At 40.5% G+C, this 27,401-nt stretch overlaps 1 protein-coding gene across 5 annotated transcripts in view; it reads left to right on the plus strand.

Moving 5' to 3' along the window:
* Window positions 1-11: 11 nt before the first annotated feature.
* Window positions 12-27,401, plus strand: part of ANKIB1 (ankyrin repeat and IBR domain containing 1) — a 96,208-nt gene continuing 68,818 nt past the window's right edge. For 4 of the 5 annotated variants that reach the window (XM_048077507.2, XM_048077510.2, XM_048077509.2 and 1 more), the window contains exon 1: window positions 12-358. The gene's annotated coding sequence lies outside the window, so the exon portion shown is untranslated. Of the gene's footprint in view, window positions 359-644; window positions 842-27,401 lie in introns of all 5 variants that reach the window. The other variant, XM_048077508.2, reaches the window with a different exon arrangement.

Consider the following 27,401-nt stretch of genomic DNA (forward strand, 5'->3'; position numbering starts at 1 on the left):
TGCTGCCGCCGCCGGGCGTCGGCCGCGGGCGGAGAGAGAAGGAGGGGAGGAGGAGTAGGAGGAGGAGGAGGAGGAGGGCGGCCGGGAGCATGAGGTGCTGCTGCCGCCGGGCGGGGAGCCGCTGAGCCGGAGGCCCCGGTAGCGCCGCCGAACAAAGGGGAGCGAGGCGGCGGCACCCGCACCCGCAGCGCCCTGCCCGCGCCGAGGGAGCCCGGCCGCTCCCGGAGCCCCGGAGGGCGCCGTAGACCGGAGCGCGGAAAGGGGGCGACGAGGGCGAGAGAGCGGCGGCCGCCGAGCAAATGGAGGCGCTGGGCGGCGGCCGCCGGGAAGGGCCGGGGGGAGCCGCCGCGAGCAGCCGGTGAGTGCCCCGCGGCGCCCGGCAGGGCTCGGGGGGCGAGGCGAGGCACAGCCCGGAGCTCCCCCCCCCCGCAACCCGGGGGGGGTCCCTCGGGGTCCGGCGGGGAGGCAGCGCCGGCGTGCGGAGGGGAACGGGCGGCCGGGGGCCGGGCGGGGGCCGCCCGAGGTGGCCCCGGCCCCGCGGTGGGCGCTGCCCCGCTGCCAGCCGCCGGGACCGGCCGCGAGCAGCCTCCCCTCAGCGAAAGCTCGAGGTCTCGTGTCTTAATTTCACTTTGTTTTATTTCCAGAAAAAGAAACCTAAGCGTTGATACGGTAGCTGCTTTATGCGAGTAGCAGGGTCGCTCTGTGAGGCGCGTCTGAGCGCGTGCTGGCGATCCGGTGGCTGTGAAACGTGAGGAACCTGGGTGATGGGTGACAGCTCAGCCCGGCGCGGGGCTGGAGGCTGAGCGGCGCGCTGAGGCGTCGCGGAGCCGGGCTCTGCGAGGTGAGGCACTCGTGCTGCCTCTTCGGCAGTTTGCACGGCCCCTGCCTTCGTTACTGAGCGGTGCTGAGTTTCGGTTGTGGACGCAGCATCCGTAGACGTGCCCTAACTTCTTTCGCTTTGTAGAGAGAGAGACGGCTTCCGAGGGAGTCATTAGCTGCAGCGCCTAGCAGTAACGAGAGGCTGAAAGGCTGAAGTCTTTCCTGCCCGTATGTCTGCTTTATCCTTACTTCCATCTCTGTAATTCTAAAATGTGAAGCGTAGCGTGTTCATTTCTCTTCAATTTCTTTTCGGTACGCAGGAAAGTACTCTTCTTCCCCTAAAAGAAAAAGGGGTTATTCATACAGAAAGTGACAGCGTTTTTCAACTTCTAACATGTGGCTTGTGTACTTGAGGTATGCACAGAAGTGAAATTGTAGAATTTGTTACAGGATTTTAAAAAAAAGTCTTTTTTTTTAATGGATGTAGAAAGTGTGAGCGGCTGTTCTTGCGAATAAGAGACCAAATTACCGAAGAGGCTTCTGGAAACTTTAATTCCAGGACTTGGTGATCTTATGCTCAAGCAATTCGCACTTCAACAAATTTAGTTTAGCCTTTAATAAAATACTTCTGTCTTTGTTGTATTATTCCTGAGTAAAAATACTACTAGAAAGCAAGTAATAAGCTAAATAATGTTGGTGATGCTCTCTCTTTGTATATGCATCAGTAGAATATTAGGAATGAAAATAATTTGAAAAAGAGAAAAAAAAGTGGAATGATTTATAGTGAGTTTAATCAGTAGCCAAAAGAGAAAAATTAAGCAAGATATAAGTAAGATCTACACAGCCCTTTTTCTCATTCTTACATGTGGTTTGCCGCATACATCTAGCCAGGACGAGGTATGTACTTATATAATTGTCTGGTGAGGCTTACTGGAAGAACGTGGAGCTTCCAAGATGCACGTATGTATTGCGTGCAAGTTTACTTCTGTTTGTCAGATATTTCTGTCAGGATTACCTGCTCCCGAAAGTTAAAGGAAACAACTACCATGCCTGCTGCACCAGTCAGCTTTGGTTCAGTGGAACAACTTTTTAAAATGGTTTTAGACAATGTTGTCAAGTCTCACTTACGTGACAGCTTGTTAACACTACGGCTGATTGAATGTGTCCTGAGCAGTTTCTCACCCGTTAGGCCATGACACCTCTGCTGTGATTGATTAGCACTGAATTAATTTTTGTTGTTGTTGTTTCAGTTATAGAGCTTTGTTTATCGGTTGTTGACTAGTTTGGCTAGCAGGGTTTGTGGTGATTTTTTTCTTTTAAATTATTTTGTTTGTTTTGTGGTTTTGTATGTATGTGATTTTTTCTGTTTGTTTTTTGTTTGGTTGGTTTTCTTTTCCAAATTTGCTGTTTACATTTCACGTAGTCTCCGTTACCTGAGTGGTAAATTAACTTCATCTTGAAATCTGAATTCTCAAAGTTGCTTTCTGGTGTTGTGATTGTTGGAATTTTGTCACCTTTGCTAAGGTGACTCCTTACCAGTGAACAGACAGACTGGAAGTCTGGAGTTTACACATGTGTGTGCTGAACCAGTTATGTTTCTAATGCTGCTACTGTACAGTAATTGATGATAGATAGCAAAGAGAGATCTTCTGTTCTGCTTGAAGAGCAGACCTGTAGAAATTGTGAAACGTTCAAAATGACAGAGAAGGTTATGTTCTGAAAGCTGTCATCATCGGACAAGATTTTTACTGCTTCCCTTCTCCCTCCCAAATACACTGCAAGTGAATTACATATACATGTAATTTTGGGGGGCACAGAATATTTCATGCAAGATTACATCGCATTAACAGTTTAAGCCCAAGCAGTCTACCTAATGCTTAAACTACTAGTTTTCTTCAGAACCTCTAAACATCTTCCAGATTTAAAGTGAAACTAGTAAAAATAGTCTGTTTGCCATTTTCCTCGGAGGATTATTACGTTGTGTTCTTCAGTATCAGTAAAACAGTATGTTTTGCATTCCAACCTGTCTTAATTTGTGTTTGTGTGTGTGTGTGTCTATTTATGTCTTATTCCAAAGAGTAGTCAGGGCGGAGTGCTATACAAGTAAGTACAGTGGTAGCTGAGTATCTTCAGTTAATTAGTCCAGAGTCAAAGTGGGGAAGAATAGATAATAGTTATTCTTTTTTTAAGGTTTTCCAAATTTCCTTTACCATTCATGCACTTTTAACAATACAGTCCTTGCTTTCTGCTTCTTTGTTTTTAGACTCCTGTACTTTAAAACGAACTATGAAAGCAACGAGAAACAAGTGACTATGTACAGGCAGCTGGGGTTTTCTCCTACTGGTGTCCAGAGGTGGTCTGAGGGAGTCCTTTGCTATTTCAAACTCTATTCTGGTGCTCTTGTTTTCAGTAATGAAAAATAATTATCAGAACTTGCGAACATGCAGTATAAAGATTAAAATTTCAAATTCATGTATATTTATACCCTTAGCTCTCCTGTTTTGCAAACAAGAGAATTGCCATATAAGTATTTTTAGCTAAGACAAATGCTTCTTTTGACCTAGAACAAATTTTTAGTAATGCTATTATCCTTGAATTTTCTCTAACATATTTTGTTGATGTTGCTCAAGAGAGATTTTGATATAGTGGTTTTGCTTTGGTTTGTATTTTAAAGCACATTAATGCTGGACTTTGAATGTTAAAGGATAATTGGAGTAAAAATACAATAACAGGTTGTAAATGGATTACTACAGTGAAATAGGAGGACCTCTGTGCTGAATGCCTGAGATCCTTCCCAGCTGGGGAGGCTTTCCGGAGCAGCTGCACAACAGCGCCTGTCAAGTTCCTCGGTAACTTTTCTTGTCCAGCCCTTTCCTGACAAGAAAGCTGAGAGGCTTTGTTTCAAACTGAAGCAAATTCTCTAGGAGTAAGGTTAGGTATAAAACAGTTCTTACGTACAGGCTTCTGTACTGGCAAAAAAAAAAACTTTATTAAATTTCTTGGGGATTTTCCCTTCTTTAATAACAACAGAAAGAGGTTTTCAATTTTGACGTGGACTTTCATTGTGAAAATAGCACTCTAGAAACATATGAGTAAATAAAGCAAAAAGACTTTCAGAAGTACAGCACTCACCAAAAAGTCAGTGGAATAAGGGCTGTCAGATGGTGGCCAAATGGTGTATATTCATTTTAAGGGAGTATTTTTAAACTGCTGTGAACCACTTAGTCCTTGCTTTATAATAAAGGCTGCAGTGAAAAATACAGTCTAGGCATTTCCAAGTCACTGTGGTATTTGGAGTAAGTTGCAGGTTTGGAATGATCTGAATTTGTATTTACAGTTGATGGTCAAATGCAAAGACATAACCCTTTGACGTTTTAGTGTTCTGAAAAAAACACATAGCTTTAGTTAGAGGAAAAGATCAAGAATAATTGATTTCTGGACCATCTGCAAGACTGTATGCAATACAAGTCAGTTTATATATCTCAATTTTTTAGTAACTAGACAGTAAGCTTTGAAAACCAAAGTAACCAGAAGAGAGTTGTTTTGCTCTCAGACCAGTTGGTTGTGCCTTACTTTCTGAATTAAGCAACCAAGTAAGCCACGGCTTGGATACCCCCTACTTTAAGAAATCTTTGTAATTTGGGGCTAATTTTGTGAAATGTGGACTAGGTTCTAAAATACAAGTGTTTTGTTGCTGGCTTTTTGTTTGTTTGTTTTTCCAGGAGCCAATATCAGAGAGAGGAAGATGATAAATCCTAAAGAAAAAGTCCATTGCTTATTTTCAAATTCAGGATTAACTAAAAGTCCTAAAACACATTTCATGGAGGCAATTTTTTTCTTAAGATAATGCTCTTGAAACTTACATTTAAATCATTTTCTGCCTATGGCAAGTTAACAGAAGTATAATTTGTAGTAAGAAGTTTGTTTATATCCTTGAACATAATAGCTGCTGCTGTTGAAGTTTGTGTTATTTCTTTTCCATGCAATGTTTCTGCCGCATCTTGTAGTAGCTGCTCTACCTTCGTGTTGTGTTGGTGTATCCCCTGTATTTATTTGTGTGGTTTCTTTTGACTATTTTTCCTTATTTTCCTTGATTTTCTTCTGTCCATCTTTTCACATTATTTTTCCTATTATTGCGTTGTTCTTTATTGTCCTAGACCTCTCGAAGCAAAGGTCAGTTTCTTCTGTTGACAGTGTGAATGGCTTCTGATGTGGTGCATGGCTCTGTCGTGCTCCTGCAGAGTGTTTTTATGGAGCCGTGATTGTCTCCAGCATCATCTGCTGTGGTAGGGGCTGGTGCGTGCTGTTGTTCTCACCTGATGCCTCTCTCTCGTGAAGCTAATTGGGTGGGTGACACCTTTTTATGTATGGCACCTTCATTCTGTTGTGTTGAGGGTTTTTTTTTGAGTAGTATCAGTGAACTGCCGCTTCTGCACAAAGAGAAATTATAAACGGTTCATGGTAGATGCAAATGTAAAGGGAGGCACGTAGTCTTAGACTGTGAAGCAAAGCTGTAACATACAAACTTACCCACTTGACTTCATTTTATTAGTGTATGTGACTACCAACCTGAATTAAGGTGCATCTGTAATTCACATAGAATTCAAGGTTGTGTAAAGCAAAACACCATTTTGTTTGGACTTGGTTTGATTCTAAATCCCTCTCTGATAGGTGATGTCAGCTAGAGGTAACCTGTGAGATAACTCAGTTCAAAAGCGGTAAAAGAATGATTATGGCTAAGAGTGAAAATTCTTTTTTCGGTTTAATTCTGTGATAATTATCGTAATGTCCTGACTTGAAAAAAAAAGTCCTATCCTATAGGAGTTTTGGTGACCTTTTTTGAAGTGAAAGACGCTTTGAGGAAGATACAACTTTAGAGGTTTCAGATCTGTTACTGGGAAAATACACTTAAAGTTAACGTATAATGTTAACTGTGCATATACTAATGACATATTTATTGGAATTCAGCATAGAAAAGAATTAGATTTTTCTAGCTTGTAAGTATAGTTTTGCTGTAAAATCAGGCCCTGCTCATCCGTATAGTGGATACATTAAGTGGCTGTAGGAACACCATGTCCTGTTCGTGTGCAGCTGGTTTTGATCCCGATCTGGAATTACTAGAAATGAAATAACTTAGTGGAGAAAATTGTGTTTGTTACACTTGTTAGTTTGAGCTGTGTTTACCATTCACTCACTGCTAAATGGACTTCCAAAAGGAATTTTGAAGGCAAAGCTTGAAATGGTACATTTATATCAAAGCTGTTGTGTAGAAACTCAATCTTACTGTGTTAAAAAGCAGTTGTATATTTTTTAGAATGTACAGATGAAACACAGATAATGACAAATATTGTAATATTTCTTGTGCAGAAATTGCTGAAAAAATGGTGAAAAATAATCATGGTGTATACTTTTTTTTTTTGCACTGCCATTATATTAAATACTGGTTCTGTCTTAAGTGATTGTCAAAAAAAATCATAGACTGAAGAACAGGGATTTTAGGGCAGTTGTAATTTATTAGTGAACTCTTCTCTGTACTGATACTCAGTTTGGTATTTGTGCTGTATTGCTGAAGTATCCCATTGTGTGTTTTTGTTATATTTTTATTAGGTATTGTATGAGTAAAATATAAAATTTGATATATGTAAGGCTGTATGTACATTGGGACTTAGTTTCAACAGTAGCAACCTCAAAATTCTATGGCAATATAATTTTCCTTTGGAGGATTCATTTTTCTTAATTCCTTTTCCTTGCCTGTGTGTAGATTTGCAGAATTGTTACTTTTTCAGGATTTTTTTGTTGTTGTTAAATCCAGGTGGCTCTGCAGTTTTATTTCACTAAGCAGCTGGGAGACAAGGAAATATTAATCTCCAGTTAACTCTCTATTAGGTGAAAGGACTCCAGATAGGTATGTAGAAATGTCCTGGCAGAGTAGAGCCCAGAAGATGTGGTGTTGCTCTATCAAAATGGCGAATTTTATCAGTATCTTGGAGAAACTGCAGAAGTGTACAGCTATTAAACTGTTTCCAAAGTTCCAGCTGTGCTAATAATGCAGATTATATGCTTGAACAGTTTTAGGAACTTACGGACTGATGGAACCATTATCTCTAACCGTAAGGTTAGAGTTTTGATGTTTTAAAGCTCAGCTCTTGAGAGGGTTATATAGCAGGTCTCGTGACAGCAGAACGTGTGGTCCTTCAGAAAGGAAGGCACATCTATTCTCCAGAAGTAGTTACAACTACAGAATTACCAGAATTATACACTACAGAATTATCAAGCAGTGCAGGTCTGTGCAGCACTGTAAGTTGTATACAGCTCTAAGATAAAGCGTCCTTTGTGAACGAACTGGAGTTACTTGGTTCTGTAAAAGCTTGTGCATGGAGGCATGTGCGCTGAGGCATTACCCGTTGCAGTACAACTGTACGGTGGCTCTCAATTTAGGGCCTTTTCCCTGACTTCTGGAAAGTCATTGTCACAGATACTTTAGGTACTTAGTTTAGAAGGATGTTGGAGAGGATATCTGCAATCGGAGCCATTTCAGTGAGCCACGAAGTGCAAACTGTATGTTTAAAAAGCAAAAAATCCCAAGCGAACTGTATGTTTTAAAACAAAAACAACAACAAAACCAAGCTGTGGACAATGAAAGAGGCTTTGTTTGGTGGTTAGTGAATTGGAGTTCTTTGTAATCTCATAGTTACCAACCTGTTCATTAGTTAAAATGTAACTACTTGGAAGTCCTTTACCTTGTTCAGGACAGAATAATTAGTATTTGTCAGATGAAATAGTACAGTTTTGCATTTGTAATCGTTGTTAATGGCCTGGATGATGCGATGGAACGCACCCTCAGCAGGCTGCTGGGTGACACAGAGTTGCGTGTGCTGCAGGGCGGGTGAGGAAATGGCCGGGCAAAAGCCTCGTGAAGTTCAACAGAGTCTGAAAATTAAAACAGAATAACCCTGTGAAATAGCAGAGGCTGGGAACCCATGGCTGGGAAGCAACTTTGCAGCAAATAACGTTGCTTTCCTGGTGGACACCAAGTTGAGCATGAGTCAGCAGAGTGCCTTTACTTGGGGAGAACGAAGTTGGGAGCTGAGTGAAGAGATTATTTCTGTCTGCTTGGCGTTAGTGTGACTGCATCCGAAACAGTGTCTGCTTTGGGGCTCCCCCGTATAGGAGAGCAGGTCCATAGGAAGATGACCGACGTGATTAGGCAACAGGAGCACATAATGTAAAAGAGAAGGGGGGAGAGCTGGCTGTCTTCAGTGCTCAGAGAAGGCTAAGGGGAATATAGTCAGTTTTCTGAAGGTGTCGCTCATAGTTTTGAGGCATCTACTGCAAACAGTGCATGTATATATACACGTTGTTGACTGTCTTATGGATTTCTGTGCATTCCTGTATAAAAAGATATAGCTTCTGGCGCATGCTGTTGTGCAAGGTAGCATGGATTATTGGCTCTGGTGTTCTGACTGCCCACTGGCACCAATTAATATAAGTGCCTGCTCGTATCAGATGGTGTGGTTGCACAACCGACTGTTTTCTCTGCTTGCAACTGGTCCTAGCCCAGCTGACATGCGTGACCCAGAGGGCTGTGGAGCTTTGTAGGAGAGAACAATATGATTAACTCAAGTAAATTTGACTATAAAGTTCAAAATGTGTCCTTTAAGGAAACCTGAATTCTGTATAGTCAAAGGTTTGAAGTTATTAGTTTATAGCTTTGGATATCACATGTCACTAATGAAATATGCCCTCTCATAAGCAAAGCAGCCTGAGGTTTATACCCATTTGCTTAATAACAGAATAGAAAGTTAAATTCATTTGGCTGGAATGGGAGTTAGACAGCATGTTCTAATCTAGAATTATTTGTTGTGATGTTTAAATAAAAGAAGATAACATGAAAGTCTTGGACTCTGTTACCCTGCATGTTATTAAAATGTAAACTAAACCTGAGTAAAACTGCCACATAATTTTATTGTAAAGGCACTATGTAGTGCCTGCTGATTTGGCCTTTGTTTCGTAGGAATACCCTTTAAGTTCAGTTTAGCTGAGCTCAATTCAGAAATCACATTGACTTTTCTGTATGTATGTCTATTCTATGTATGAGTGAGGAATCAGTAAGGAAAACGAGTTTTTAAAATGAATCTTTAAGGAGGTGACTGGTTAACTCCCCCCACCCACCAGTTCTGGTTTACCTAGTCATATGGGTCTCTAGGAAGAGAATGAGTAAAGGTTTTCCTTAAATTAGTCACAAGCCTTAAAAGTGTATTGCGTTCACTTCAGTTTTGCAGCTTGTGGTGTTAGGGTAGCCTTAAAGAGTTACTAACAACCATGTCCTTTATTTTTTTGCAGATATACATAGGATCCCAATTGTAGCAGCTATTCATGAGTATCAAAATAATTTATCTTTGTTAGGGAGGAAATTCAGAATCCCCAAATCATGGATTTCCTGGTTGTAACTTCTGTATGAATTACATGGTTTCTAAGAAAACAAGACACTATTTTCTGGATGTCTTTTAGCTTCTTCAGAGTAATAATGACGTTCAGATAAAAGCAGACTGGATCAGTGCTAAATGGAGTTGGGAAAAAGCTTCTTTCTGAAACTTTAAAACCTCAGTATGAACTTTGGACAAAAAAATATTCCACATTACCCATGGCTTACTGTGAAAATAAATCTTGTCGCATTCCTGAAGACAGAAAGCCTACCCCAAATCACGCCTTGCTTTAGCTGTTGTATGCTTTACTTTCCCCAGGACTGCCTGTCTGCTTACTGGAGTTGTTTGATTCCTCCTGTCCTTTGCAAACTGCTCACCCAGCAGCCAAACATCGTATCCAAGCATCTGTAACTAGGGGCACACAGGAAGTGGTGTGGCCCTGATTCCCTGCAGCCAAGGATACCTCTAATGAAGAATTGTTTCTCTTTGTATTAAAATATGTTGCATTCTTAAAATTGAAGCCTCACTCCATTCTGCTGCAACACAACGCATCCTCCAACAGGCTGTAGACTACCCAGTATTAAAGAAGTTTTCGTACAAACCACCATGTGAAAAGGCAGTCTTTTTTTTTTTTTTTTTAACTATTTCACCTCTTTTTAGATGGGTATTTTTGTTACCGGATATTGTTCATCGTGGCTGTTCCTCAAGCTGTTAGGCTTTTTGTTTCAGAGGACCCATTTGCTTTTACTATAATACAAATGGTGTTCTACTTCTTTCACTTCTTGTCTATTGCTATTTTCCCCCTTCTGAATCTTCTTGAGAGCAGTTTAACACAACTGGAACATGCTTCTTGCTATGCAGGGTGTTGCATCTAGGGTGACACTAGGCTGGATTTTTAAAGCTATTTGTGTCTGGAATTTTCAGAAGACCTTAAGACTAAAATCCTCTAGTAAATATGTAGACCCTATTGATAGATACCTCTGTTTCTGCACCTCCACCAGCATTTGAAAATCATATCCATGGGTTGTGCCCAAGCATGTTGTAAATCTCTAACAAAATATGGTCTGACAGTGTATGCAGTATGCGAGGGACAGAAGGGATTGCTGTCTGGTGTTAAACATTACCCGTTCCTAACGCAAGTGGACAGGGGCTATGTTAGACTTTCTTTTCTTCTCTCTCTTTAAGGTTGTGTTTGTTCAGCCAGGTTGGTAGAGCTTGTTCTCACCAGAGCCCTGCTGGGCCCCTGCTGGGCCTCTGGCAGCTGCAGCAAACACTTCTCCCCAGGGCCTTCTTGCCCCATTCCTGCTTTCTGACTTGGATGTGTTTGCCCTCCAGTAACTGCATGCTTAGCTGCATGCCTTCCCTGCCTGTTGGACGCTTATTTTAGTTGTATTTCCACCTAGGTTTCGCTTGCCTAGGGCCAGGCGATGGAACAGCATCTGCTGCTGCTATTGACCGTCATCCCTTGTTTTGCACAGTGAGATTACAGCTGGCCCCAGAGGCAGGTACCAGTTCTGCTGAGGTATTGGAAAGGTCTGGAGTGGCTGCTGTGTCAGTGGTTCTGTGGGAGCCTGTACCCCAATAATGCTTTGTTCCTGGCTCAGTGTGGCTGCTGCCAAGCTTGGGCACAGCAGCAAGTGCTGCCTCTGGTGCCGTGACGCCTGCTCCCTGTCTGCAGTTTCCCACTCCAACAGCCACATCCTTCAGTTCGTGCTCCACGCACCGTCCCTTCTGAAGGCACTGCTGCTGTCTGGGTCTCACAGCTGATAAAATAATGCTGGGCTGCGAGAGAAATTTCCTGAAAATTTGCTTTGATCGCTACAGCGGGGCTGTTGTATTCCTGCCTTGCGTCCAGCACTCAGACCTACTGTTGGTTTTGCACAGTTCGCACTCCACTGGTGTTTCTGCTTCTGTCCGCGCTTCAGTTTGAATCAACACTGTTTTGAAAGCACTCCATTTTTTTGCAGTACGCACTGGTATAAGTAACCCTGCCGCCCTATAACTGCTGCCGTGGTCTGGCCCTTTGGGCCATCAGCATCTAGGAAGAAAATCAAAACCAGAGAACTGCTCTGAGTTACTGTTCTGCTTCTCTGTGCGGTTCCAGAGGCAAATGCCAGTACAAAACTAGGGAAAGTGTGGGAATATGGGTGAATAGAAAGGCTGGACCAGAAACAGAAAGGGCAAGATCAGCTCTGGTGTCAATTAAAACCACTTTAGAAACTACAGTCTAAGTTTCTCAAGCGACATTAGCATCATAAAAAGATAATGGAGGCAGATTTCCAGCTTGCTAAATGCAGGCTTCATAATGACAATAAAAATGACTTTATAATTTCTGAAGCTTTCAGGGAAGCCTGGGAGAGGTCGTACATCGATCTGGGCAGCTGTAACAGGGAATTGGACGGGGGAGAGAAGAACTACCCAAGACAGGAACACGAAGTGTAGGGGAAAAGAAATATGATTTTATTTGATTTTTTTTTGTCTCGTGTGGTCCCTTTTACTTCAGGAGCAGGGAGAACCATTCTTAAATAAGTCTGTGTGTTACTTTAGCACTGTAGCAGGTTTTTCTTACAGTAATCACCGAGGGATTCCTGAGCATCGCAACTCTAAGAGCTGCTGAAGCTAGCACAGCTGGTTCCCCTTGGCCAACGCCTCATCTCCCCCTGCTTGCTTTTGCTCCCACAGATGTGGGGAATAAAACTGGCAGTAGGATTCTTCTTCTAACAAGCTCTACATTCTTGAGCCTTACCACAGTGCGTTTCTGTCTCACTTTCACACAGCCAAATACCAGTTCTACCTGAACCTAGCAAATGCTGGATCGATAACTGAATTTTTCCTAGCACCAGATCAGGTTGCTTAGGGACAGCTTTGCCAGCCTTTAGAGGAAGGCGAATAGGCTGGTCAAGCCAAAAGAGCGGCAGGGTGACGTGACTGATGTTGGGAAGCTGCTCTTTCACAGGAGCAGGCCCGGTCGCATCACCTCAGGTAGCTCGGAGGGGAGGCCGCGCGCCTCCTTTGGCTGTGGGGTCTGCTCTGCAGCCACGTTTGGCAGACATCGAGGGCTTCCCTTGCATGAGGCTGTGCCTGGCTGTGAGGGTGGCAGCATGGGACGTCTGTCCTGCCCGCAGCACCAGCACGTTGGGGGAACCCACGTGCAGATGTCCTCTGTGACTTTCTCGGTGAGCGGCGTTCAGAAATAGCCTTGGCGAGGAACCTCCTGCGCAGTATCACTGACACCTCCCAGATCAGGAGGGTGACCTGGATCTTTCTCTGCTGTGGGACCTCTGTGTTGAACGTAGCAGCAAATAAGTGACCTGGAGGTCCTAGAAGTCACTTCCGCTGACCAGAAGTACAAATCCACCGTCAAGCTAGCTGTGCCTGCATGGTCGATCGTCCATTCCTCGCGGCCCTGGGAAGCGCGTGGAGGAGATGTGCAACCAGCAGAGTCAGTAATGAACAGAGCCTGCGCTGTGTTAACTCCACGTAGTATATTCTGATAATAGATGGGCTCGAGGGCAAGCAGTATTAGAAGCAAAGGGTATATGAATCCAGTGAATGCTGCTTTTCAGAATATGTGCTTCCTGGCACAGCACCTGGCTGCAAAAAGAGGCAGTCCACAAAGACAAATTAGTGGGTGAGCATGTGATGATCTTGGCTACAGGGTAGCAAGCCAAAGGCTAGTGCTGGGGACAAAAAAAAGGCAGTACTGAGTACTGTATGACCGTTAGCAATCTGATCCCAGACAGGCTTACATCGGTTACCTCAGGTGATCTACTTATACGGAGGTTCAGCATAACAGTCACATTACAATCTAAATCTTTTTATAATGATTCCCTTTTTAGATTGTAGTGTTCTGGTTTAAAGGATAAAAAGTAAAGTATTTCCTGGCTGGTATATTAGGCTGTATAATTACTGTTGAATGCTTAAATCTGTTTCTGCAGAGAGGAATATTCTCCTCTGTATTGGGAAGCCTCCAGTAAAATATTTCAGATTTGCTTTGGCCCGATGAGGAGGTGCCTCCTTGTTCTTCTCCAGCAAACAAGATGTGGAGAAGAGTGGTAAGAGGAGTGGCAAGGTTTACAGGCGACAGGAGAGCAGGAAGTTCTGGAGAGAGGGGCAGTTTTTTGGCAAGTTTCCTTGTATTTGTTGTTGCTGTGGAGTAGAGTAGTAAGGAGAAGCAAGGCCTGAGTATGTGATACCATAAACATGAGAGGAGGAGAAAAAACACGCTAGGCAGCTTGTGCTTTCCTCTTTCATCTGGTGCCCCAGTGAGAGTATCTGAAATCCATTGCTTAGTGCTCTGTGGTCACTGTATGTAGGAGGTATGGTGTATGTAGAAGGGCGTTGAGGTGGCTTATACCACCTTCCCAGAGTAAGATTTTCCTCAGTAATACTGTACCGCCTTGTATCTGTCGGCTTCCTCTGCCTGTGTGGGACATTACTGTATTCCTGGTTGTTCCCCAGTAGGTAGCTTCCTCTCTGAGGACTCCTGGGACATCTTGTTACTGTCTGATATCCTTCTTCATACACCTGCTTTACAACAAACACAGTCTGCTAAATTTCCTCTCTTAGCAGTTTGCATTGTTTGTCGTACGTCTGGCTACAATATTTCCTTGATAATTCAGCATCTCTCAATGAGATAAGTCTTTCATGAGCAGGTGGGGAGGGAAGTCTAAAGAAATTCAACATTGTTAAAAGACAGACTGCCACTCTTTCATCTTAAGAAATAAGCCTCAAAGATAGGCTTTACAGATTTCCTGCGTTCTGGCTGAATCAAGCAAGGTAAAAGGAGATTGGCATAGACACCCTCTCTTCATAACGTGTCGTTTGCCAAAGTGCGATGTACTTATGTGATGATAAGAGCTAGGGTCTAATTTTGTAGGTCTGATCTCAGAACTGTCAATCTGTCTTAGCTCTTGTGGAGAAGCTGTGTAGACTCCGTTTCGGGTTATTTTTCTCAATATGAATACGGTTTTCTTTGGTATACTTGATGTAATTAAAATTGTGCAAAAAACTACATTTTGTCACATTTAAACTCTCTCCTAAAAGCTACCTCAGTGCTGGATTACTGGAGGTTAGTTAAAGTGATGGCAATTTTAAAAGATTCCAAGGCAGGCGCGGAGCAGCAGATGTGTAAGCCTGACATCTGTACCTGGGGTATTAGTAGAAATGATGTGATAGTTGACCAAATTAACAGACACATGGACAAGTACGACATCCTGAGGAACAGCCGGCAATCATCGTAAAGGAAAGTCAGGTCCCACAAACTTCGCAAAATCCTTTGAAAAAGTTAACAATGTGGTTGTTATTCTCCAGTTGGATTTCCGAAAGACATTTGACATGGTTCCTTGCTTAAAAGTCTTAAAGAATTCAAATAGCTGTGAGGAAGTGTTCCAGGCAAGGCTGGATGGGGCTTGGAGCAACCCGCCTCTAGTGGGAGGTGTCCCTGCCCATGGCAGGGGGTTGGAGACTGGGTGGTCTGTAAGGTCCCTTCCAACCCAAACCGTTCTGTGATTCTATGAAAGAAGGAGGGTCCTTTCCATGGAGAAGTAGCTGGTTAAAAGATAGGAATAAATAGGCAGTCTTCGTAGTGGCTGAAGGTTATTGACTGAGTCCCAAATAGATCAGTGGTATGCTGTTTAATGTACGGATAAGTGATCTGGAAAAGATGGGAAGTGGTAAGACTCTATTTTCTAGACAATGGTACAAACAATGACAACCGTAAAATAATCTCATTAGTCGGAATAGTAAAAAGGCAAATGTGAAAGATTCACACGGTTGGAAAAAAAAATCTAAATTTATATACAAAGTGGTTATCTTAAAGATTACCACTCAAGAACCAGATCTTGAAGTTGTAATAAATATCTCTGAGGAAAATCAGCTCAGTGCTTAGTACCAGCCCAAAAAGGAAATCACATGCTGAAAGAGTACAGATCATGCCACCACTGTGTAAGTCCATGTGTTTTGCATGTTGTATACAGCTTCTGGTCTCCTAACTCAAAAACATTTTAGTTGCATTGAGAAAAGATCAGAAACAGCAGAAAAGACCGTAAAAGTCGCACGAAATCCATTCCATAAGAATTGGATTAATCGATCTGTAAGAGTAACCTCTAAAAAGGTTGATATGACAGGTTGATCACTTGTAGCAGGCAATGTAATAGCAAGCTCTAAAATCACAAGTGGAGAGAGTAAGTACGGGAAGATTTTTTTGCTGTCTACCTCTCAGTTCTTGTAGACAGTGAAGATGAAATTTAACAAGTGTCAGGTTAAAAACAGAAAGACGTTTCTTCACAATGAATGGTTAAGCTGTGAAATTTCAGGATGCAGTGACTGGTAAAAATTTCCATGGTTTCAGGGACTTTTTCAACAAATTAATGGAAGAAAAATGCACTGCAGCTTATTAATATAGACACAGCACATCTGGCTTATGCATTCATCGAGTGCTAAATTGCAGAAGACTGGGAGAGTATTGCAGAAAAAAAATACCAGTTCATGCTTGCCCAGTTTTTATACTTTTCGGTAGTGTATTCTGCTGGCAACTTTCTGGGACAAGATACTAGATGAGAAGTGTCTGATCCGGTACAGCCATTATTACAACTATGTTTTTAATATTTGGAAAGAAAAACGCATACGTTGGTAACGGAAAACTCTTAACTAATGTTATACATCTTCTGTTTGGTTTCATATTTTTGAAGAATATTCATATGGAAAACCAATAGAAATTTTGCTGCAATGCAAACATAATGCTGTTTCATGAAAGCCATGCAATAAAATGTGTTGGTCAATAAAATGTTGACATCTAAGCAGTAGAAAATAAATGAGATTGTTGGAATTGAAGGATTAGTCTAGTTGTCATTAATAGTATTCATAAATAAAATCATCTTCAGCTTGCTTTAAGCTAATGTCTTGAAATAGTATTGCTGTTAGAGATAGGATTATTTTAAGGTAGGAATAAACTAGTTTTTCTTCTATTTAGAATTCTGGATATTTATTCCTTAGCAAAGTTTGCTTTTATTTTTGAGGATTTTTTTTCAAACAGTGTGAAACAAGTTCCAAAACTGCAAAGGACTCTTACCAGTCTTTGTCAGACCTACGGTAATTTTTAATTTCTGTTATAGTACCTTCAAATCTTTTATTTTTTTAATGGCTCGTCTAATAATTTTGTAAATCATATTTTTTTTAAACTTAGTAATGTAGCTACAAAAAGCTCATTAAAGTTTTTAATTTCTTAGTTGGCTGTAAAAATCAGGTAATCAGGTTTCCACATTGAATATCAATTGAACTCATTATCTCAAGAACACATTGGCTCCAAGAATCTATTATAATTTCTGCAGCATTGGACATTGTGATGCAGACAATAAGAACATTCATGAGTAAATCTGTATGATGAAGAATCCTCATTTCAGGACATGGTCCATCTCTTAATTGTTGGACTAAAGACATTTCTTCTCTTAGCAGATTGCTAACAAAAAAAGCTAATTAAGCTTTTTACAACTTCTTCTGTGACATGTAGGACTGAGTGCTGTCAGGAAGATACTGAGTTGTATCAACTTCTGAGATGTTGATCCAGGAAAATGGTTTCAATTTAGTATTTAGAAGAAAGTACCTGAAACTGAGGAACACAATTCCTGCAGGTCTGCAGCATCTTTTTAACTCATTCTGGTGTTAGATCCAGAGAATCCCCCTGGAGAAGATATCTGGGATTCCACTGGAAGATCAGCACCATCCTGATCCTTTCTCGGTACGTAAATCTTGATCTTGGCAAGCACAGTGACAGGAGACCTTTCTGTACTCAAGGAGCCTTCGTTTATCAGTATCTGAGAGCTGGTTCTTTCTTCTGTGAAAAATCTTGGATTCTTTCATGTAATTCGTGGGCAGTAGTTTTCTTCCAGAAATTGTTGCTGTACATCTTATCTGTTGCTGTGCTGTGTAGCCTTTTACCTTGGTCAAACATTCAATTGATTTGATACTTTTTCAGATCATTACATTTGGTCAAGATTGTATCTTCATGCTGCCCTGGGTACCTTTGAGCAGCCTTCGTGCCTGCCTTCTGCCTTCTCTTGGCTTTTACAGCAACTGTAGGATGGTGTCTAAAGAGATGCCTTGATGTCCTTTAATCCAAACTCATGGAAGTTGCTGTTAAATTACTGCACTGGGGAGGAAGTGATTTTTTTAAAAGACTTTGGCTGAAGGAAGAACAATTTGATTATATAGGCTGCTTAGTGAAGCATGGTATGATGTTGCCGGCGTGCTAAACCAATAAAACAAAACCTTTCCTGCCTTTCTACAGTATCTACTTTCTATTGCAATAATTTAAGATGAAAACCTACTGCAAACCAGTTAGCATTAATCAGTATAAATGCAGTTGGATTTATGGGTGCACAGATGCTCTTTTAGTGTTATGACACATTTCTGCACAAACAGAGAGGTTTTTGTTTTCAGGAGCAATAAGAAATTGAAACAGTGGATGCAGTAGTGAAATGTTCCAGTAGGAACAAGATGTAAGGACCTGGTAACTTGAATGTTGTGGTTTAGAATAAAAAAAAAAACAGATTCTATGTCAAAGTTTTGCTGTTTAAGAAAGATTGTAACACAGTTTTGTAGGACAAATCTATCAGGACTTTTAAAAGAATGCTAAGAAAAAAGTGGGGTCTGCATTCACTAAGGTTCTCTGTGCATGTGAACTAAAGTGTGTGCCAGGAAGGAAGGAGAAGAAAACTCAACGTCCAACAATCCAAGCTTCGGCAATCTTGGCTACGAGAAGAATATAGAGAAAGTGAAATTAAAATTATTTTATTTCTGCCATAGAACATCTGGGTTTTTTTTTGCTTATGGCTCAAATATTTAAAATAAATACTAATTTTAAAGCACAGTGTAACATGCATTTTTCTTAAGCTTAGTTGTCAAGAGAAGTAATAATATTAATGGTTTGTTTATGCTTCAAGGAGAGTAGTTTGAGCAACTAGTTTGCTAATTCGAAGGGCAAAGCTCACTTCTCTGCGTCACTGGGTTTGGGATGTATATTCTGGCAATGAAATTATGAAAAATAATTCACTGGAAGAAGCTTGAAGTCTGTGAATAAGTGATGGTGCTTCAGTGTTCTGGACAACGCAAATGTCATAAACTGTGGAAAGAGGCAACTCCGTTCAGTTGTTTAGACAGTGTCCTGCAGTTTCTATGGCTCTAAATCATTTCAGAGGCATAAAAACAACAGTATGCTTCAGAAAAACTGAATAATGGTAAGAGTATGCTCTGTTTGAGTTTGGACAACTTACAAAAGATGTAAAGTGTGTGTAGTTATTGAGTACATTTACACAACAGATGCAGATACAAGAGTACAGTTCACAATTAGATGACGCTTTTTTGACTTGTTGTGTTCAAAAAGATGACTGAGAATCATGCTCTGGCTGAATTATAAAGGATAAATAAGCAAAAACCCTCACGACAATACTGAGTAGGGTTACAGCAGGATTACTGTCAGCTTGAGTTCCTTCCGTGCTCTCTTTTTGTTCCTGAAGGAAACCTCATTGTCCTGGCTGCAGTACTCTATTGGCAAGTCGCGTAGGCACATACTGCTTGAGAAAGTTTCAACAAAGTAGAAATCATTTCAAGAGACTTACGTGGTCTCAGTCATTTCTTAGAAATGAAAAATGCCAGAATAAGGAATGTTTTTACAGAACAACCGTAATTCACCTACTCTTGTGTGCCCCTATGTCCATCAGTTTAAATGAACACCTATTTGTTTTTCCTCACTTAGCATCCATTGCAGTGGTCCATGGATGATAAAGATGTCCTAGCGTCCTTTCTCCTTTCTGTTTTTCTTTCCACCCTCCAAGTCTGCAGACTATTTTCCCTCATTTCCTTCATTTTTCTTCCTCCTGGCAATACAGCCAGGCTTGTTACTCCTGCCTCTTTTCCCACCCCTTTCTTTGGGTGCCAGCGAGAGCACAGGAGAAATGGCAGAGCTGCTCCTGTCCTCTCTGCCTAGCTTTGGTGTGACTCTGGGAAGCAGTCACAGAGAAAGTTCTCCTAACCACCAAACACAGTTAGCTTTTTTGTCATCCCGCTGTCTGTACAGTTACTTCATTTGGAAGCTCCAAGTAAATAGCTGCAGATCTTTTCAAGTAAAGTCGTACAGATTTTACGACTTGGCTAAAACAAAATACATTTTTTAGACTGGTTCTTGAAAATCTTTGTAGCATTAAGTCACTGTAACTCCAATCCATTTCATGCAGTTTTGGTGACAAATGCACAATGATTTTGCACAATGAGGGACTCTGGCAACTTGTATTTCTCTTTCCTCCACTCCTTGCCTTACACTGTGAAAGTCACTATAGTATTCTACTAAGAACAGCAGTCGTTAGTATTGCATCAGTGTCTAGGCCAGTCACTAGGTATGTTGATTTTGTTAACAGCAGAGCTGATTCAAACTCAGGGTTGTCTTTTTTTTTTTTTTTTTTAAATAACTTTATTCTCTTTCTTTCTCACTGTTTTCTTTGGTTCGATATTAATCTTGAAACCAAAAATCTTTGTCGTGCAACAACGTTGTGTTTCATTGCAATTATACTCGAGTCAAGAATAATCTTCATAAACTGTAAGTGACATACCATAATTACATTTGTTATCCATAGCCTTTATATAAATGTTCAAACTATTTGTATGCAGTGGAATAAACAACCCAATATTTCAGCATAGGTTTTCTGGCAAAAGTGAAAAATACGTGTTTAATCACAGAATAGTGTAAATTAATGTTAGATTAGATCCAATACATCTTTTGCCATTTCCTTGCCAGAGTCAGAATTTTGCCCGTGGGTATATTAAATATTTTATCAGAACTGCAGCAGTTGCAAGTCTGCTAATTTGGGGGCATGCGTAAGGTGCAGGTGATGGTTCTTGTCTCTGTGGTTACCTGAGTGACGAGTTCGTGGCAGTGATGCTCTTGTGAGATCCTGGGATCTCGCAGCCTTGGCAAACGGGATGTGTGCTTCTTGGACTCAAAACAGTTAAATAGTTCCTAAAGTTGCATCTCAGAAATGTCGTAAAACACTTCTGAAATATTGTATAGAAACTGTGTTTTGCTGTGGGAGTCTGTCTCATTCTAGACACACAATGATCTCCCGGACTCTGTGTTTAGACCTTAAATGAATGTGTTGCTTTGAAGGAGTGCTGACCAGTTAAATTACCTCTTTGTTAAAAGGAAATTGATTTGTTCATTCATCTGAAAAAAATCACGATATCTTTGGGAGATCAGCGAGGTCACATTGTCTCTTAGCTTTATAGAGAACAAAGCCAGCACGTAAGAATGCTTCCAGGAAACAATAAAAGTGTGTGCACGTTTGTTTCTAGTCCAGTAATTTTGTGAATGTTGTTTGTCATCTTCCTCCAACAGCTTAACATGCTTTCCTCACCGCCCACTTGAATAGCATAGGAAGAGATATTTCCTTAATGCAGAGTGTGTTTTAAAAAGTTTCAACCTGTAGATCTTTATGAAATAATCATAACGCACCAAGTAGAGATGTGCTCTGTCACTCTGTCATGTTACTTATGTGACAACAGGGAACTTTTCATGCCTTGCATATTCCTTGAAATGCTGCATAATATTCTTTTCAGTGCTTTCAGTTACTGGGGCTGTAAGAATAGACAAACTAAGGTAAGGGTTGGTTAGGTTATTCAAAACTTGTGAGCTGCTGACTATCAGCAGCCTACAGACCAAATGCTGGATCTAAGTTATGAGTCCGGAGTCAGCGGTAGGATTCTGTGCTTATTGCTTTACTCGAACAACTTAAGATACAGGATGGTATTTTGGGAGTCTCTACGTTGAAAATCTAGTTTTACTTGTTTGCTCACCTTTTTAACTTTTTACTTTAATAAAGTGATTTATCGCTGTTCATAAAAGCAGTAATTTTGGGGTTGAAATGCACTGACTTCAGATATTTATTATTCCTGCAAAATGCAACTGTGTGTTTTTAGAAAGTAGTGGAACAATGCCAACTATGTACAGCCTGATTGCAGTTGACTTACCTCATATACTAACTTCTTACTTTTTGAGATCCACCATCCAGGCCTGTTGCCTGTTTACGAGGTAGAGCTGCAGCACGACCCTCCCAGCTGATGCTCTTAACTATGAGAAAGCTTCATCGAACTGAGAGGTTTGTGCTTCAGGAACATGTTAAGGTTTTTCAATGTATGAGACTTTTTTCAGATTTTGCTGTGGATGATTCTGATCCTGAGCAGCCCTGTGTAGCCAGGCTCTTTATTTTTGCTCTCCGTAGATATGCCTGGACATTTTATGCCAAAAAGTTTGGATTTCAATTGTATCAGTTTAATGTGACTGAAAACTGTGTTAACATTAAAGCTTTTAGCTGGGCGGTTTATAACAAAGGCTCTCCAGAGGGTTCTCTTTAGGTTACAGTGCAGTTTCAAACCTGTTCACCTGAATCTTAACAAGGCTTTTAAATTGTGTTAAGCTGAGCAAGCATAGTTGAAAAATACATCCTGAACTCCGTCAAGGCAGGGTCAAGGCACATTGCACCCCATTTAGGCTGGTTAATCAAGTTCCCTGTAGGTTTTTCTATAGCCAATTTTGTGTTGCTGTCTTCGTTCCTGCTCCTTTTCCTGGCACAATTGCCCAGAACTGGTTTTCTTTATCCTCAGTTTTTCTAAGCAGGTCAGCCTGATAGGAATCCACGCGTTTCTTTGGGCTTTTTGCTGCTGACAATGCCACCGTGTCCGTTCCACCCGTCCATTCCCCTGTAAACCTTTACCTTGTCACTCTCAGCGGTCGTTTTACCCTGTACTTTTTGTCTGTTGGAGGTGACAGACATTCATCTCTAACTGAACCGAGCTGGGTCATTGCTTACCTTACAGTTAAATAAAATGTATTTGAGTCCTTTTTGCAAATCCCAGCTGGCGCAGCAGCCACAGCGTATGTGATTAAGGAGAAATGCAGCAGCAAAGCATGACCCAGGATGGGGTTCTCGTGCTGCCAATGTGAAAGAAATGGCACTGCTAAAGGAAGCTGCCAGTCTCCGGTTCTTATTCTTCAGTTTATCACCGATGCTGACTGTTGGGTGAGTCACGGCTGCCCGTGCTTCTTTACACAGGAGGCTGGGTGATATTTGTTCACTTTGGCATCTAGTGCTTGGGTCCAGTGCTTGATGCGAAAGTGGTGTTACCTGCACTGACCTGTGGCAGAGAAGTCACTTCTGTAGACATTTATTCAGCTAACAGTATCTTACGTGCTGTGGCAGACGTGTTTTCAGATATTTTAGTAGGTTGGGCAGTCTGTAGTTAGTTTTTTATACTAAAGTGTGCTCGAGATTACAATGCCACAGCTATCAAGCACGTCTGCATGCAGCTTGTCTTACTCTTAAAAAAAAGAAGTCAAGCCTTTCTTGCTATGCTTCTTCACCTTCTGATGCAGACAGAGGAGGAGTTAGGGCAGTAGTGTCAGTATTATTTGAGAAGCAGGTATTTTATATTATTTAAGGTTTGGTTAGTCTGTTTAATCTGAGAAGTGAAAAGCTACCCTGAAAAGAGTTCTGCTGTGTTTTATGACTGGAGCCTGAAAAGGCCATAAAGGAGAACATATCTCTTGTATCAGTAACTAAAGCTACAGCAAATTAAATCAGATTATTAAGGCCTTGACAGAACGTTGCACTGGGAACGACTCCAAAATTTTATCTGGACTTCAGGGAACTTTGCAGATTTTATTGTTGTTTTTTAAATAACTTTCTAAAGACATAGTGCCCTGAAATGAATATGAAATAATCTGCAATTGCACGTTAGACTATTGCGTACTTCAGTGCACAGCTATAGAATGGTTAAGTCTTTTGTTCCATTATACTGAATTGCTGCTCCCTTAAAAAAAAAAGAAAAGAAAAGAAAAGGTTGTATAGAAACAGCTGCACATTTTAAGTTATGCCACTAGATTGTCGTTTTTATTTTTATTTTTTTATCATGAACTGATGACTGCTTCTAGTCTGCTGCATCTGTCCCTATGGCATCACTGTCAGTGTATCAAGGCAGAGGAAACCAGAGCCATGCTTAAAAGTCTGTTTTCTCTGCAAACTGGAGTTGGAGGCAGTCAAAAGAAGTGTGTAAGAAAGGAAATCCTCCACCTGGATCAAAGTCTTTGTGCCTGAGTCAGTAAGCCAAAGTCTCAAATTACTGAGTTTAGCAATAGCTTTAAGCCTTCTAGTTGTGGGCACGTTAGCCAGCAGAAGATTGTAACATGGGTTGGTAGACTCTCTATCCTACAAACATATAATGAGGAAATAATTCCTCCACGACCCTGCACTATATTTTATCCAAGTAAATTTGAGAATTTTAATGAACATTAATGCCACTTTTCAACCTTAGTGTTTGAAACAAAAAGAATGTATATTGGTTATTTTTCTACTAAGGCTAACCAATGCTATATTTGTGTATAATTCTCTACATTGGTATTTTAGTTTCATTTTTTGGTCTATACTTGGACATGTAAAACATAACACTGAATTTGACAATGTCAAGCTCCATTCAGAAGGCTTAAAGTGGATGAGATGCTTTCATTATTTCATGGTGATGACTTCAGATCTTTTGGCACAAACCTTAGAATATATCTTATTTCAATTTAAAAAATGACAAGAATAACAAAACAAACAAAAGCAATTAAAAAAAAACACCACCACAACAACAAGAAAGTAAGTTGTATTAGCTTAAAAAGATTCAAAAAACTACCCCTTTTCCATAACTTGATTCTCAGGCTTTGCTAGCATACTTGTTACTTAATTGTGCAGAAATATTCCTCCAGAAGCAGATGTCCAGCAAGAGAAATTTTTGCTTAGTAATTCAAGTTTGGTAAATCTTACATCTTTACTAGAAACTAGTAAAAATTAGCTTTAATCTAACATTTTCTACTATATCTTAATTATAGACATATCTGCCAGCTATACTAAAGTAAGTATCCATGTTTGCGTGCTTTTTTTTAAATTCTGTCCTCTTGATAAAGTGAATGTATTATACTATTATATATATTATATAGTATATATTATATAGTATTATATAATATAGTATTATATATAATATATATATAATATATATAATATATAATATATAATATATAATATAATATATATATATAATATATATTATATATAATACTAACATTATAATGTAAATGTATATCCTGCAGTAAATATTTTATAAACTCACCTTATAAAAATGAACTGTTTAACTGCAGTATCCAAAGCAAATAAAATAGTTACCTTTTGAGCTAACTGTGCTTAGAACAGAAGATGCATTTAGAATGCAGTAAAATATTTTATATTTTCAACAAAAGCAAGGTACTTTTGGAAAAAAGGTTGTTTTGATATCTTTTTTCTTTCTCCTTTTTGTGTAGGCAATTTGTTAGCAGTTGTCTTTGCAAGGGTATAAAAACCACATTATATACCAATATCAAAACTTCATTTTGATAGTGTTAAGATATAATTGTTAGAGGCTACGTAATGTCTTTTTTCTTTCAGCTTGGCTTACTATTCATTCCACAATAATTTTCTTACAGTTTACATGAAAAAATACTTTTTTTGAGTAAGAAATACTCTTTTTTGAATCAACAAATTGTATTCAAACTTTTTGGAATTAAGAAGTGTTACACTGCAAAGTAACAGTTGCAAATGATGATTGGTTCTATTGATGATCTTTGCTCATCATATAGATAAAAGATTTTTTTTTGTGCAAGAAATATATAACGTTTTCTTTAGATTTACCGAGCAGTACTGTGTAGTACAGTATGTCTCCCTTTCCTTTTCCTATCTCCCAAGATAGGAAACGGCTGCTGTACGATCACATGCTAGTGCTACATTCAGCAAGAAATTTTGCTTCAGTATTAAAGCAATTCAAATGTAAATGTAGGGAGGTATGTCATCTCATGAAAGACTCGTGCTGAATACATGATTCCAAAATGAGTGTTAGAAATAGGAGGCTTCAAAAATAGTTGTCTGGTCCCTCTTGTACGATATTTTACCATTCGTTACAAATTTCTAGCAAGCACCGTGGCACTACTTCAAGGGAGGACTATTTCTAAAATCCTTTTAAGCCATTACAGTCGTCCTTCTTCAAACTCACATCTATGATGATACCCATGAAAAAATCAATAGCAATTGGGAAGCTGGTGCGACTGCTCTCAAAATCTCATTTGTACCTTGATCTACCCAAGTCTTTCGGTATTCACTCTTTTTTCATCTTGTGCTTCGTCTTCAGGCTCCTGTGGGAGTATCCATCTCTTTGTTAAATATTTATAGAGCTGTGATATCAAAGTGCTGCTTTTAGCGGTGTTGCTAATAAGTCCGTAGAAGTTTTACTGCTTATTGCCAAAGCAGAGAACTGTGATGCTCCTGACGGAGTTTATGGGAATCTTTCCTTTGACTTTAAGGCAGTTTGTGCAAACAGTATTTTGGCTTTATGGTTAACCTGGAACTTTTATTGGGGAATGGTAGAGTAGTAAAGACAGTTGCTAAGTTTGAATGAGTGTGATTGCTGATGTTTGAAATTCTGAAATAGTAGGGGGATACTAAATGCTGTGTTTGCTAACTGTTTTTCCTGTATTCTTTGGTATAAAAGGTCGTAGTGATATTTGTTGTTGTAGTAAATATTACAAGGTTACAATAATGGCTATGATACAGCCCTTTTGTTATCACAGAACTTGAAAATTTGCAAATAGGTCTGCCTACCAAACAAATATCTCGTCTTTGTCTTGTAAAATTCTCTTCGAGTCCCATTTTATTCAGATGAAATATTTGAAGACTGCCATTTTCCTGTTGTCCTTTTTGTTATTCTGCAGTGTTTTTATAACATGTCACATTAAGAAAATAGCCTAAAAGTTTATGTAAGCACCAAAGCAAGAACAGTGACACTGACAGCAGACTCCAGCAATAGCAGCCTGGCAGCTGCTGAGGCAGCGTCAGCCACCCCAGTATTCAGCCCGTGGGAGCCCCCAAGTCCCTGCGGCTGTGGCCTGGCTGGACCTTCCAGGCCCATCTTCTCTTTCTCTTTAAAGAGGAAATGTGTGTGTCATATGCCCGTCACCTTCAGACGCACGAAACGGAGGGTTGAAAGAGCAAACCAAGTCTCCTCTCTGATGAATCACTGCCTGGTTCCAGCACCGGCCTTGTTAGCTCACTGTCCTCCGAGAGCACCTAATGGATGGGAAGCCCTTAATGGAATGAAAAAAAAAAAAAAAAGAAGAAGAAGAAAAACACAAAGAAGGCAGCCTGGGCCCCTCTCAGCCATTGTCAGATCCAGAAGTTTGTTGCAACAGCTCACATTTCGTCCTTTTTCTCCTTCAGCTGAAGTAGGCTTCTTTAGTCTCTGGTAGACCTGTCAGACGACACAACCGGCAGGCCTTGGACGTTTTACAGCAGGGCACTCGGCAGCCCCGGCAGCTTGAGGGAGGCAGCAGCTGTCGGGTCTTGGTTTCTTCTGGACTTCCCAAGGTGCTGGGAGCCCGCTGTTAGGGCAATGTGCAGAGGCAGCTTCACCCGTCTTTCTGCATTTCTCCTGGCACGGGCAATGGCTAATCCAGAAAAGAAAACTGCAGTGTGACCCACCGAATTACTGAGGCATAATAGGCTAAGAGTGAGAAAGATGAATCGCCTTATGGATGCTGTGTGAAGGTGAAAGGCGTTAGCACAATTTATAGCATCCTGTATTTTAAATAGGAAATTGTTTCCTAGATTAGTTTTGACCCCGTCACTTCTCTCCTTGCTTTCTTCCAGAGATTGATTTCTTGCTATCACATCAAATACAAGCTGTTTGCCTTCACCTGAAGTGCTTTCCTGGACTATCCCCATTCTATCATCCTTCATTTTCTTTTGATAACGTGATGATTATAGTTAATTAGCCATTTGCTAAATTTTCAATACCTCTATGCTGATTCTTACTTATAGAAGAAGTTGCACTTGCGTCTGTTCAAAGCCACATCGTTGCTCTGCTTTATAATCCTACTTAAAATTCTTCCTTTCCTTTGACTCTGAGAATCTAAAGATTTGGAGAGTGTTATGTAGAGCAGTATTTTACTGTTTTTCTTCATTCACCTTGCTGTATCATGTCTGTATCGTGTATAGCCCTTTATTGTGCACATAGGCTGTATGTAGGGTTTTTTTTTAGGGAAGCAGATGT

The sequence above is a fragment of the Anser cygnoides genome, chromosome 2, assembly GCF_040182565.1.
Source record: "Anser cygnoides isolate HZ-2024a breed goose chromosome 2, Taihu_goose_T2T_genome, whole genome shotgun sequence".
NCBI lineage: Eukaryota > Metazoa > Chordata > Aves > Anseriformes > Anatidae > Anser > Anser cygnoides.